Below are 10,587 nucleotides of genomic sequence, written 5' to 3'. Positions count from 1 at the left end.
ATGGTGGTTGTCTATGAAGGAGATTCAAAATTATATTCAATAGAAGAATAATAATAGCTAAGTAATTAAATAAAGAGAAGAGAAAATAAAGAAAACTGAACAAGAGTGGTGATACAAAATGAAAGATGAAGAAGAGTGGTGGCATAATGTGGTTTTCGTGGTGGTGATATGGTGGTTATAGGCAGCCAAAGGTGGTGGAATGGTGGAAGAGAAGAGTTGAATGACAAACAACAATAGAAAAATAAAATAAATATGGTGGAAAACTTCCAAAGAAGAGTGGCTCACAGTGGTTGATAGGGAGGAGAAAAAGAGAGAATTTGATGGAAAACCAAAAAATATTTTTAACCAAAATGCTTACTATAGGACAACAACACTAGCTACCCAATTCAAAATCAAAATTCAAACTCCCAACATCTCATTCATGAGGACACAATGGAGTTAGAATAAATTGATGATGAAATAAACATGGGAGTTTCAAAACATAATATGAATAGCTTTTAAAAAAAATGCTACAAAATTGAAAATGAGTTACATCCATGCACACTTGCATGGACGGTTTGCAGGGCTAGGTTGACCAATCATTTAATCAATTTTTTTTTAAAAAAAATGAGAACATAGAGACTTGAACTTGGTTCACTAACATCAACATTTAAAATTTTGGGATGTGACAAACCTAAAATGTTTGGAACTTGAACATGTATTGTTTACAATCTTATAAGGTTAATGTTTACATTTATAATAATTGAATTATGAAAGTACCATTGAGCTGTATCGCTCAGCATACGGTTTGTTTATCTTGTACATAGGTAATAGTAGATCTTGAAGACTCGATGAGTGATTCAGCATCTGGTTCGCAACTCTTAACTTAGTATAGTTCCTTTACGTTTTGATTAGTGTTGTAAATGAATCGAGCTTGAACAAACAAACCTTTGTTCATGTTCGTTTGTTTATTTTTAAACTTGTTTGTGTTTAGTTTGTGTTCGTTAAGAATTTTAAATTTTTGTTCTTCATTTATTTAAAATTATATGTCTTCATATTCGTTTGTTTAATGTTCAAGAACATGTTCATTTAACTTAATCGAACATGTTCACGAACATTAAACGAACATGTTCATGAACATATGAACATATAATTGAACATGTTCACGAAAAATGTTAATAAATAATAAACAAACAAACAAACAATAAATACACACACATATATTGTTTAGATATAAAATAGTCAAATATAAATATTAATAATTATATTATAAATGAAAAAATACAAACCAAGATAATTTTATTAATATATACTAATGGAATTTTTATAAGAAAATATCATTAATAAATAAACAAGTCAATAAACAAGCTTATAAACGAGCCAATAAACGAGCTTGTTCGTGATCATAAACGAACCGAGCACACCTTTGTTCGTGTTCATTCGTTTATTAAATGAATATAAAGGTTTTGTTCATTCTCGTTTACTTTAATAAACGAACATAAATGAACATTATACGAATGGTTCATCAAACGTTCTGTTCATTTACACCCCTAGTTTTGATATATGGCATGTACTTAAGGTTGAATTGGTTTTATATTATTAAACATCATATTGGCACCTTAAATGAAAATTGTGAACTTGAATATAATTAAATGAATTGTAAGTATGTATGTTCGATGTCATTTGGCATTGGAATTAATATTTGAGATGAATTTATTGCATTTTTGGCTCATTAGACCATTTAAGTATGTACATTGATAGGTTGAATCAAATGAAGAAAAATTTGAAGGAGTTTACCCTCAAAGTCGTGACACATTCCTATTGTTGTCATGATATCAGCTCTCAACGTCGCGATGTCCCCTGGTGAAGTCGCGATATCAACCTCTTATTTTTGGAGTCACAACATTGCACTATTGAAGTCACGATGCTGAGCATCTGCCTTTGATGTCGCGACGTGATCCTTTCATGGTCTCGGTGCCAACCCGGTAAACTTTGAAAATTTTAAATTTTAGTCCTCAAATGGCCTTAAGTTATTGGAAGAGCTTTCGTAAGCTCGTTTTAACCCCAGAATTGATTATATAACATATTGTGCTTATTTATTGAACTTAATAGCATGTATAATTTATTTAATTGATTTGCAAATGTGATCGTAGTTGCTTCAACATGGAATGTAATATTCCATAGCTCGAACCCGATGATCGGGTCGGGTAAGGGTGTTATATACAACCAGTGATTCTAAACCTATTACTCCCTAGTGACAATTTTCTCACTATTGTACCTTTGAATACTAGAACTCTCATTACTAAATTCTCTCCATGAGAAATTAAATTGTAAAACCACAACAAAAGGGTTTTATAACCAAATGCACTCATACAAATAAAGTTCCCCACTTGAATAGATTAAGTATACTTTGAATTAGTACGTCAATCTATACAAGTCTATCAATTATATAGAATTTTTTAGACTTGCTAACATAATGAAGCTAAAATAGCTAAATACAATATAATAACAATCAAGGTAACATAGACTATTAGCGAATAAGATAATAAAGTTTATATCCGATCCAACTTCCTAAATATGGTTCCACAATCTCATTTCAACCCAAAAATATGGTTCAATAAGTTGCCAATGTCCTAAATACCTTCAACTATATGTGAGAAACCCATAAGCAAAGAGATATGAATTTGAAAAGATTGAAGTCAATAATTTAATTTTTTTTAAAATATCATAAGAAAATTTGAAAATATAAAACTGAAACCAATAATTAAAAATTAAAAAATTGGAAAAGAAACCATTAGCAGAAAATTGAAAATTGAAGAATGATTAAATTTGAAAATAATGCTTTGGTATTTGATTAAAATTTTTTTAAAAACTTGAAATAGAAAACTATTAAAGATAAAAAACGAAAAAATGTTTGTTTATTTTTTAAAAATAATTATTTTAAAATAATTTACTTAAATTTAAATTATTTTAAAGAATATATTAAAGATGAATAAGTATATAATAATATTTTTATATCATTAAAATATGATGACGTGGATTTATGATGTAGGTGATTAAAAATCTACTGTCATCTCAACATAATTTATATATTATTATTTGTTATATTAATAGTAGAAATTTTTTAACTTCACAAGTAAATTAAAAATTGTCTAAGTACCTTATTTATTTGGTAATACATCATTATCAGAGGTTTGTAACTTCACATTCAGGTTAAAAATTTGTTACATGTTTTATTTATTTGTTTTTTTTTATTTTGTAAAATTCAATTATTGACACAAACTTCATTTGTGAAGATAAAAAAAAAACTTTACCCTTATCTATCAAATATTTACCTATAATTTATTCTATTAGGTTTGAACGTAAAATACTGTGGTCATTAATTTTTCTAATTTGATCATTTCAACAAAAAATTCATTTGTTTGTTGCATTAAATATTTATAAATATATTTATTATATAATTTTTTTTCCTCTTGTGATAATCTAATACTAGATTTTATCACATTTATGATATGGATGAACAAGTTATTATTATTATTAAAACACATCTTTATAACATTGGTTCAATAAATAATTATTGATAGAGTGGTAAAAATTTTAAATTTGAATTTATTGATTTTGTGTTTGATTGCCAAATAATGTTTTTCAACTATTTATTAAAAGATAAAAATATTATTATGATAATATTAATTATTTTTTAAAGTAAAAATATTTTAACAATACTACAAATGTGAAGTTCATTCCTCACATCAATTCAATACACCATTTTATAAAAAATATGAACTTTATCAATACTCAAATTTATAAAAAAAAAATAAAGTTGAAATATTTTGTTTTGAGGTTGGAGCTCTGTCTAAATCGAATGGAACAAAATCTGTAATAATTGATATGTTATTTGGAGAAAAAGACTTGAAGGGAAAATCAGTGTGTGAGCAGCACTTGTCTGATATTTTTTTTTGTAATGATAGGGCCTAGGAGCGTTAGTAAAGGCACAACTGTTGAGGGAGAAGTGGGTGGTAGGTGATGGGTGGTTGGGGGGTCACTCTTGTAACTTTCCTCTGCATGCCAAAGTCTGTGAATGAATGTGATGTGCCTCCACAAAAGAAAAAAAAAAGACCATTTTTTCAACTTAGCCCACGGAAAAATATCATATTCCAACTCACCTACGATTAAATTTGCAAGAAACCAAAACTATGATATTAACAAATAGTAAGGACATCATCTTTGACCATATAATATATAATATGCTACTACACTTCTCATTTACTTTTTATACAATGCTGAGTAATAGAATTTAAACTTGACAAAAATTTTAAAAGATTTTACTCTCATGTTTTCAATTACTTAATACTTATATCAATATAATTATTAAAAATTATAATCAGATAAAACCCCTAAAATTTACAATCTAATAAACTTCCAAAATATATATAAAATAATATATTAATGAAGTGATAAGAGTTTTTTTATATAAATTTGGTGATTTTGTGCTGGATTCACAAATAATAATTTTCAATTATTTTATTTGAAGATTATATGAAAATATAAAAAAATAAAAATATTCTTAAAATAATATTAATCATCCTTTAAAATAAAAATATTTTAGTATTTTTCATATTTTACTTGAATTCCAAAAACAAGGAACTAGCTTCCCAAATTGTGGGGTGGTGTTTTCCAAGCATGAGAGAGGGAGATGTAGTGAAAAGAATGTGTATACTATTATTTAAATTCATCCATATTTTTTTTAATTATATAAGGGAGAAATTAGAATTTTTTTTCTTCGGGTGGGAATTCAATTGTTTATTCTTACAACATTTAAAATGAAATTCCACAATTTTAATAGTTTATATAAATTCAATTTTTAAATTATTAAATCAAATTTTTATCATTTTAATGGGTTAAAATGTGATTTTATCTTTTACTAAATTAAAATATTGTAAAATTAAAGTATCAATGTGAAATTTTTTGTTTTTAGGGGGTCGGGGCCCCTACCAACCCTCTCTGGTTTCACTATTGTGTCTATACTATTTTTTTAATAATATTGATTGAATTGGTGTATAAATAAATTGTATTATTGCAAGAAGAATTTTTTCTTGTTTAGATTTTTAATAAAATTAGTAAAATATTTGCATGTTGTGAAATTTATATCGATATCACCAACATTTATAAAATCTTTTTTTACCACTTTAATTAAATATTTATATTTATTTTCTTATACATTTCAATATTATTACACATTGTTTTGCCCATATTGTTTGTATATCTATATTTACTATTATTTAAACCCTTAACTGAGCTGATGTCACCATCAATCGGTTCTAACTCGATTAAGAAAATTATGAAAATATCCCTTCATGTATAAATAAATTATATTATTATGAGGTTACTTTTATCTTTTTTGTATTCTTAATAAAACCAGAAAAAAATTGTACAATGTGAGATTTGAACCCATGCCACCAACTTTTTTTTACCACTTCAACCAAAAATTTATATTAATTTTCATGTATTTCAATGTTATTGTATGTTGTTTCACATGTGTTGTTTGTATACCTATACTATTTTTAAAACCCTTGATTGAGCTTATGCCACCTTCAACCAGTTTCAACTTAGTTAAGCAAATTATGAAAATACCCCTTCATGTACAAGCAAATTATATTATTGTGAGGGTAATTTTGCCTTTTTATATTTTTAATAAAACCAGTGAAAATTTTCATATAGTGAGATTTGGACCATGCCACCAGCATTTATAAAATCTTTTCTTTACCACTTCAACCAAATATTTATATTAAGTTTTTCATACATTACATTGTTATTATACATTGTTTCACCCACATTATTTGTATATCTATATGTATTATTATTTAAACTTTTGATTGAGTTAGTGCTACTCTCAACCGGTTCCCAACTCAAATAAGAAAATTACAAAAATACCCTTTCTTGTGCAAATAAATTATATTATTGCAAAGGTACTTTTGTCTTTTTATATTTTTAATAAAATCAGTAAAAAATTACATATGATAAGATTTAAACTCATGCCACCAAAATTAATAAAATCTTTTCTTTACCACTTCAACCAAATATTTATGTTGATTTTTTTATACATTACAATGTTATTACATATTGTTTTACCAACATTGTTTGTATCTTTAACTATAATTTAAGCCTTGTTTGAATTTGTATCACGAGTCACTAAACACCAACATGGTTAGAAAAATTACGAAAATATCTTTTTATAATTAAAATAAGTTATATTATTTGAAGGTACTTAGTCTTTTAATTTTTTTCAAAATGACAATAAAAAATTATTATGTGGTGGGATTTATACCCATTCCATTTGCATTAATAAAACATAAATTTTACCACACAACTAAACCTGTATTTTAATTTTTTCTATATTGATAAAGTTGTTGATTAAGTTGGTATCACAAGTTAGCTTGGTACCAACTAAACATTGATGATAAAATCAGGATAAACAATTGTAGTGCAATGTATTTACATGTTTAAATTACATTTTATTCACAATTTTATCTATTAGTTTCATTTTAATATCATACTTATTTCATGTATTATTAATTAGTTTCAAACTGTACATTTCATTATTCATTATATGTTATTTTTATACACACATCTGTGTTCTAAGTACGTAGTTTTCACACACATACATGTGCTATAGAATTCCTAGTATTAATAATGCCATTGCTTGAGTTGGTATCGCAAATCAACTCGATACCAACTAAATAAAAATGACAATATTATGATAAATAATTGGAGTACATTTGATATTATTAGTAAGATATGTTACTTATTTAAATTTCATTTTACTGAAAATTTAAATTATTTTATTTCAATTTTATACATATTTACATATTTCAAATCAAACCTATGTTATAAATACACGTGTGTAAGAATTTAATGCTAAGAATGAAAATGTAGATGGATAAAGGAGAAGGCTCCTCCCCCATTCCTAGTCCTAACTAAGCATAACGAGTATCATGCGTTCCTGACCATGACCCTCAACTAACCAATTTATTCGCTTCTTCATTACTTCATTCCCAACCCTTTTCTTTTAATTCATACTATCACAATTACACGTTAGACTACCAGTATCCAAACTGTGGCTTTCGCTCGGTAATGGTAGGAAAGCAAATGTCCCTTCGCTCGGTAAGTTTTGTTTTCGTTAAAATGTTGAAAGAAAAGCCCTTCAAGTTCTTTTTTAATAATTACTATAGATTAAAATTATTTATCGAAATATAATATTTTCTACCATGTAAAGGAAAGTGAACTTACTTTGATTTTTCCCCATATTTCTCATTTTTTGGTAACAAAGGAAGGCATAGCCTTAAGAAAATTATTACAAGGGACTATTCAGATCATCTTGAAGAAAACCGAATACAGGCAATCGGTGGTTGCCTAACCAGTTGAATACAGGCAATCGGATTAGAAAGAAGGCTGGCCAATTTATCAGCTCCCTTGTTAGCTTCTCTGCATATTTTATCCCAACCATTATAACTGAATTTAAATGGAAAAATATATGCACACACTTCCCTGGTTTGAAGTGAAGCAAACACAGCTTTTATTTCCCTCATTTGCATCCAGCTACAGCTACAGCTGCGCCTAAATGATTGCCATACACGTGTATATAGTCTTAAAATAAATAAAGAAATAAAAAATATATTCAAGTGAAGTTTTCAATTACACAAAGATAAGGAGATGCGAAAGACAATAGATTTTATTATAAAAATAGATAGAGAAGTAAAGGAAAAATTTTTACAATTACTAGGAGATAAGGATATGCGGAAGACAATAGATTTTATTACAAAAAAGATAGAGATGTAAAGGAAAATTTTTTACAAAGAAACAATGATTAAGAAAAAGAAATATTTCTAAACTATTTTTCGATGTCTTCTTTAGACTTCTTCCTTTTCTATTTATAAGACAATTCTTAAACTCTTTTTAATTTTATTTGAATCTCGCACAGTTATTTGATAAGGACTCCTTCTCATCATGAACATGGTTGCTTCCACGTTGCATTGTCTTGTCATATCATTGATTTGATGGTTGCTTCCACTTTGCAATCTTTTTTGTTATTTTTCCACATGGCTGCCTGTTTTGGCTTTATCCTTCTTGAATGTTATCTAGATTCATTTCTTCTATCTCATCTAGATGTAATGAATTTAATGCAAGTCTTGGTGAATTCCAAGTCTCCCACGTGTTTTTGATTTCTTCTATTATATGAGATGAAAAATCTTCAATCTCCATTTCAGCTATCTTCTTTAATAGTTGCACAAATTCTTCATCTCTCATTCTGGATGCTTCTAACTTCATATGCCAATATGCGTCTTCCATCAGTTCAGAGTTTATAAATTTCATGCTGAAGTAAATATTGGGCTTTTATCATCAAATCTATCCCTGTTTGGATTTGATAATAACTAGGATTTTTGTAACACTTGTCAATGTTTTTTGTCAAGTGTTTTTTGTCTTCTTTGACTGATGGTAATTTGGGGCTTCCAATCATTCTTTAAATAATTCAAATTTGATATGGCTGATAAAATTTTTCTTTTTCAAGAATACCAATAATAAGACTGCTTATTTCAATATGAAAATAATAGTAAAAGTCACCATTATTTATTATATTTAATAATATAGATTTAATAGATGCATGAAAATCTCTTAATAGATGAAAAGAAAAATTTTGAACTACTATTTTTTTAATAAAACCCCATTCAATACTGCTTATATCAAATGGTTCATGATTCAGTCTAAATTTTATTGTAGGAAATTTTTTATCTAAATCATTAGTAAAAACATAAGCTTGTAAAAAATATTCTCAAAAAACCTTTTGAAATTGAGTTTGCTGTTTGCAAATAGGTCCATTTATTTTTGTAAAAATTTCTACTAGTAAAATTTTTCTAGCTTTATTATATAGACATAGTCTAAATATTTTATACATAATAGGACTATTTGTTCCTTTATTAATAAAATACTGAAATATATCAAGAAGATTGTTTATCTCCTTAATATCTATATATTCTATTTCAAGCTCTTCCTAATCTCTATATAAAATAGATTTTAATAATAAATCATGAGCTTCATTTTATTTAGTTGTTTTTTCAACTAAAAATTGTGAAAACTTAGTAAGAACTCTTCTAAAATTGGCTCTTTGTCCAGAAATATGAGTTTTCTATATTTCATTAATAAAATTATATAGTTCTAGTGATAAGCCTGGATTGTAAAAATCTTTTATTTCGTGAATTTATTGTTGTTTCAACAAATTTTCTGCTCCTTTTATCATTTCAGCATAACTGGCTTACAATGCTGAATTTGAATCTTGAGATCAAGGGAATTGACTTACCATTTTTTGTGTTAATGATAAATGAGTTCCAACTGGTTGTCTTACCATTGGATATTGCACATAATATCTTTAATTAGGATAAAAAGGTGCTTGTGTAGGTATAGTCACAAATCATTTATTAGAATTTGTTGTTTTCCCTTTGTTTAAGTTTTTGTATGGACAGTTGTCCATTCACCAACTTTTTCTAGAGATTTTTTTACCTCTATCCATAAGGCCTGCTAAGATAATCAGCAATAATATTATCAGTTCCTTTTACATATAAAACTTCAAAATTAAAAGTACATAATTCATTATACCATCTAATTCTCTTAGGTACAGTTTCCAAACTTTTGTTAGTAAGGACTTGTTTCATTGCCTGATTATCAGTTTTTATAATAAATTTTTCAGGTGTTAAATATATAAGAAAGTTTTTTATTCCTTTTTTATTGATAATAATTCTTTTCATATATAACATAATTAATTTCATTTGGTTTGAATTTTCCTGAACTATATCCACATATTAGTTCTTTATCATTTATTATTTTAGCTTTTAAAATACATTCTCAATAATTTTGTGAGGCATCTGTTTCTAAAATTAATTTATCACCTTGTTTAGTAAATAAACTTTTGGAATATAATTTATTTCAGATTTTAAGTTTTGTATAATTTCTGAGTCTTTTTTAGACTAGATAAAAGGTTTATCCTTTTTTAATTTTTCATATAACTTACCTATTTTTTTAGATAAGTTAGGAAAGAATTTTCTTCCATAATTAATAATTCCTAAAAATTGTTGAAGCTGTTTTTTATCTTCAATATTTTCAAGGAATTCTTTTATTTTTACTATAATATGATCTTTTAATTTAAGATTATCTACAGATAATTTTAATCGTAAAAATTCTATTTCTATTTTTTCTAACTCTAATTTCTTAGGGTTTAATATGATTTCATGTTTTATAAATTCTTGAGAAATAATATTTAAATATTTTTTATGTTTTTCTAATGTATCTGTAAATATTAAAATATCATCTATATAAACTACACAAAATTTTTTATATTTATTGTATAATCCATCCATCTTTGGAAGATTTAAGGTGTATTACATAATCCAAATGGCATTACTCTCCATTGATAATGTCCATTAGGAGCACTAAAAGCTGCTAAATGTTTAGATTATTCGTTTAACATGATTTGCTAAAACCCCGATTTACAATCAAATTTACTAAAATATTTTGCTTGTTTAGCTTGATGAATTAAAACATCATTTCTTAGAATAAAAT

At 26.3% G+C, this 10,587-nt stretch overlaps 1 long non-coding RNA gene across 1 annotated transcript; it reads left to right on the top strand.

The window, feature by feature from the left end:
* The first annotated feature begins 6,894 nt into the window (after window positions 1-6,894).
* On the top strand, window positions 6,895-8,235 carry LOC121218526 (uncharacterized). The gene is made up of 2 exons (XR_005914860.1): window positions 6,895-7,140; window positions 7,307-8,235. It is a non-coding gene; the product is annotated as an uncharacterized lncRNA (long non-coding RNA).
* The last annotated feature ends 2,352 nt before the right edge of the window (window positions 8,236-10,587 follow it).

This window comes from Gossypium hirsutum, chromosome D06, assembly GCF_007990345.1.
Source record: "Gossypium hirsutum isolate 1008001.06 chromosome D06, Gossypium_hirsutum_v2.1, whole genome shotgun sequence".
NCBI lineage: Eukaryota > Viridiplantae > Streptophyta > Magnoliopsida > Malvales > Malvaceae > Gossypium > Gossypium hirsutum.
This window is presented reverse-complemented; position numbering and strand designations above follow the sequence as displayed.